At 37.0% G+C, this 5,000-nt stretch overlaps 1 non-coding gene across 1 annotated transcript in view; it reads left to right on the forward strand.

The window, feature by feature from the left end:
• The first annotated feature begins 3,395 nt into the window (after positions 1 to 3,395).
• Positions 3,396 to 5,000, forward strand: part of LOC135087560 (small subunit ribosomal RNA) — a 1,903-nt gene continuing 298 nt past the window's right edge. The window contains exon 1 of the ribosomal RNA XR_010260870.1: positions 3,396 to 5,000. This exon is cut by the window's right edge and continues 298 nt beyond it. This is a non-coding gene — a ribosomal RNA (small subunit ribosomal RNA).

A 5,000-nucleotide genomic window follows, 5' to 3' on the forward strand; every position in this document is an offset into this window, starting at 1 on the left:
TATTCATAATTTTCACATTTATCACATTTACCGTAACATATAAATTATTACTAATTTTTATAAAATTTCGTTGTGTAGAAAATAAATATAATATTTTTCGTACTCGAGCGACACCTATCGAACCGCTGGCGTGTGTGAAGAAATTACGTGGGTGCCTGCCACTAGCGAGAGGTGCGCAATTGTTTCAATAGATGGCGCTTTAGCAGTATTTCTTGGGTAGTGATGTAGCATAACATTCTGTAGATTCGAGTATCGATATTATTTTATTTGTAGTATTATGAATAATATCAAAAAATAATAATAATAATATTATTATTATCATCAAATTAATAAATATTTTTAAAATGTAAAAAATGTCGATGTCTATAATCAGTTGATAAATTAACGATAAAATTAAATAATGCTACTGTATGTAAATAAGCAATATATTATACTGTTGTTGGTATTTATTTTCACAAAATACGTATACTTGCATAATAATGAATGATTCTGTGTGTTGTGTTATTATTAAATTTATACATAATTTAACTCTTTATTCACTATCGACTGTTACACGTCACTACCCGAGAAATGTTGCTAAAGCGCCATCTATTGGGATAATAGCGCACCTCGCGCTAATGGCACCCACGTAAGCGGACAGTGAAGTTCGGTCGGTTCCCGACAGGTGTCGCCCGGGCGCGGAAATATTAAGTCCTTGTCTCAATCTACACACAAAATTGAATTTAAATCATACCTAATAGTAATAATAATATAATTTACTGTGCAATAATTTGGGTACTTACATAACACACTTTTCAGTAATCATTGCAATAATAAAATTATATTATCACCACTACAGTCTTGATTTTTAATTCGACGAAATTTGACAGCTGTAATTTTTTGACAATTCAGATGTATTAAACCTCTTTTTGCTTTGAATTGTTGGAATAAAGGTAATAAAAATATGAAACTGAATTACATCAAGTACAACTAACAAGTATGATTGTTATTGTTTTTTTTGTGAATTCAATGTACACTAATTATTATGTACATTTTAGAGATTGAATAGGAAAAAAAAAACGCGTTTTTAACACAGTAAAACAACATAATAATAATTATTATGTTTAAAAATAATGTTAATATCATAAACGAAAATATATATTGATGATCATCAATTATCATTGTCGTCATCATAATCAACTTGGATTATAAAATTGGCATCTTGTTAAATTAGCTATTTTATGAAACGAAGATTTTACTAACAAAGATTTACATAAAAAAAGGTTTGTAACCTATGGATATTGGCCAGCGAGTCCAGTAATAGAAAAATTATGTCCTTAATTTTATTGTAACTTCAAAAATATGACAATAAAAACTCAAATAAGCATTTTAAAAGGATCAGTACATTTTTAAATTGAAACCTTAAATTCTTTGAAGGTTTATTTTTTAATTTGTGGAAATGCTCTCCATTTTTTATTAGTGGAAATGTTTTAATGTTGGCAACACTTCTAAAATGTCAAAATTCCGTGTAATTAAAAATCTAATCAGACTTCAGGTACCGATAGTGTTGTACATTTTGTCTATTCTAGACAAATGTCTTAAAAACTTGGTGCAAAACGACGTTATTAATTAGAATTTTAGGTCGTCCAAAGTTTTAAGTAATTTCAGGGATTACAAATTAGTTTGATTTATATTAATATAAAATTGCATAATTACATATTTAACACACTCAAACATTTTAAGTGCAAAATTTAATTATGTACTTAACTTTTTAAAAGGCCTAATTTTATACACCTACTATGGTATATGTTTATTAGTTAAAGTTTTGAATAGTTTTGAATATTTATCATATACATACCACAGTCAACTCAATTAGTTTTTTTGTTTGTTTTTCCAACAAATCACGAAATAGGAAAAAATGTATCAAATACAACTAAAAATCTTAATTTCTTTATTAAAAATGTCGTGATTTCGAATTGTAATAATAATGATTTCGAATTAACAAAAATCATTTAATATTTTTTTGTTATTAATACGAAAGTTTTTTTTTTTTTTAATTAATTATTTTATTGTATTTATGTGTTATAAATATTTGTAATTTTCCTATTTCGTGATTTATGGGGTGTCGCTTTTAACACTTTAATCGCAATCAATTATTTTTTTTCTGTATCATCTTTTTAATTAAAAAAAAAAAAGGATTATCTAATCTAACCTAACCTAACCTAACCTAACCTAATCTAACCTAACTTTTTAAAGTTTAATATATTTTTTTAAATTATTAATTATCTGGTTATACATATAGGGGGTGTGTCACTTTGAATTTTTTTTTTTTTTTTTTTTTTTTTTTTTTTTTTTTTTTTTTTTTTTACACTTAGCGTTTAAAGCTGCGCGTGCGCAGCAGCGTACGAGCATAGCGTTAAAAATGTTTCTTTTCCATTCGCGGCTTCCACTCGAGAACCGAGAGAGTGTACAGACAAACGCAACGTCGGCGGCGACCGGCCGAGCGAGATCAGTAACACAGCGACCGCCGTGCGCAGAGCGCGCGCGCACGCTCAAATGTATTATAAACATGATGCGCGCGCGCACACTCTGCGTACGACGGATCGGTGCGTTTATAAGTTGTGTTTTAAAGCAAAGTGGTGAAAGAGTTGATGAAACTTTAACTTTTTCACTCTGTATGTACACTCTGTTGGCGTCTGAGGTTTCGGATGTTCAATGAGATTGACGGGACTTAGTTAGTGTGGCTCATTGGACGCTTGTTAAACTTTGTAGATCTACGGATGGGTTGTATGATCGAATTCGTAATAAAGATCTGTCTCACTCGGGCAATGTGTCCGCGCTATGTGCAGTCATCTGTGCTTGCATACGCGCTTCGACTGGCCACTTTTTAATACGCTTCGTTGTAACGCTTCCCGCCACATTAACCTTACATAAGGGCGATGATGGCTTTTTAGCGTTTACATCAGCGTATCGAATATGTGTATATTTTTATGTATTCTATAGCACACACTCACAACACGCAAACATTTCAACTATGTATGTCTCTGTAGTGATGGTGTCGACAAATCGTGAGAGGTAGGGTGGTTTTTCCAACACCGGGCTGACATATCGTTCATGATACGAAATTTGTTAGATTTTATTATTATAAAATGTGATGAATGAATGTTATGTCTATGCGAACGTTCAGTGTGGGCGCCTCTGTGAGCGCTATGTGGGTGTGTTTTTTAGCATTCTATATTAATTTATAGAGTGTTGCAAAGACTCGCCTCACGACACACGTTGTAACTGCGAACAGTGTACACAGTAGTCAAGCCCAGTTCGGTCGGTCAAACGTCGAATTGGGCTATAGACACCAAACACACTCTTCGTTAATATTCTTTAACGAGAGAGCTATCATATGTATAATATGTGTAAGCTCCCTGGTTGATCCTGCCAGTAGTTATATGCTTGTCTCAAAGATTAAGCCATGCATGTCTCAGTGCAAGCCGTATTAGGGCGATACCGCGAATGGCTCAATATATCAGTTTTGGTTCCTTAGATCTTACTCAGTTACTTGGATAACTGTGGTAATTCTAGAGCTAATACATGCAATCAGAACTCTGACCAGTGATGGGACGAGTGCTTTTATTAGATCAAAACCAATCGACGGAGGGCCTCGCGTTCGAAGTCGTTAATTTTGATGAATCTGGATAACTTTTGCCGATCGCACGGTCCAGCACCGGCGACGCATCTTTCAAATGTCTGCCTTATCAACTTTCGATGGTAGTTTCTGCGACTACCATGGTTGTCACGGGTAACGGGGAATCAGGGTTCGATTCCGGAGAGGGAGCCTGAGAAACGGCTACCACATCCAAGGAAGGCAGCAGGCGCGCAAATTACCCACTCCCGGCACGGGGAGGTAGTGACGAAAAATAACGATACGGGACTCTTACGAGGCCTCGTAATCGGAATGAGTACACTTTAAATATTTTAACGAGGAACAATTGGAGGGCAAGTCTGGTGCCAGCAGCCGCGGTAATTCCAGCTCCAATAGCGTATACTAAAATTGTTGCGGTTAAAAAGCTCGTAGTTGCATTTGTGCGCCGCGCTGTCGGTGCACCGCATCCGCGGTGATACTGACACGTTTGCGGAGCATATCGTCGGTGAGCCGACGGTCAAACGTCGGTTCAATATCAAAATCCTATCGCGGTGCTCTTCAGTGAGTGTCGAGATGGGCCGACAATTTTACTTTGAACAAATTAGAGTGCTCAAAGCGGGCTCAAAATGCTGCTTGAATATTTCGTGCATGGAATAATAGAATATGATCTCGGTTCTATTTTGTTGGTTTTCAGAACTCCGAGGTAATGATTAATAGGGATAACTGGGGGCATTCGTATTGCGACGTTAGAGGTGAAATTCTTGGATCGTCGCAAGACGAACATCAGCGAAAGCATTTGCCAAAGGTGTTTTCATCAATCAAGAACGAAAGTTAGAGGTTCGAAGGCGATTAGATACCGCCCTAGTTCTAACCGTAAATATGTCATCTAGCGATCCGCCGACGTTACTACAATGGCTCGGCGGGCAGCTTTCGGGAAACCAAAGATTTTGGACTCCGGGGGGAGTATGGTTGCAAAGCTGAAACTTAAAGGAATTGACGGAAGGGCACCACCAGGAGTGGAGCCTGCGGCTTAATTTGACTCAACACGGGAAATCTCACCAGGCCCGGACACCGGAAGGATTGACAGATTAACAGCTCTTTCTTGATTCGGTGGGTGGTGGTGCATGGCCGTTCTTAGTTGGTGGAGCGATTTGTCTGGTTAATTCCGGTAACGAACGAGACTCTAGCCTGCTAAATAGGCGTCGTCATTTAGGTGTGCGTGGCTCACGTCACGCAACTCACTGGCGACGTATTAAAATTCTTCTTAGAGGGACCGGCGGCTTCGAGCCGCACGAGATTGAGCAATAACAGGTCTGTGATGCCCTTAGATGTCCTGGGCCGCACGCGCGCTACACTGAAGGAATCAGCATGTTCTCCCAGGCCT

This window comes from Ostrinia nubilalis, unplaced genomic scaffold (assembly GCF_963855985.1).
Source record: "Ostrinia nubilalis unplaced genomic scaffold, ilOstNubi1.1 SCAFFOLD_41, whole genome shotgun sequence".
Classification (NCBI taxonomy): Eukaryota; Metazoa; Arthropoda; class Insecta; order Lepidoptera; family Crambidae; genus Ostrinia; species Ostrinia nubilalis.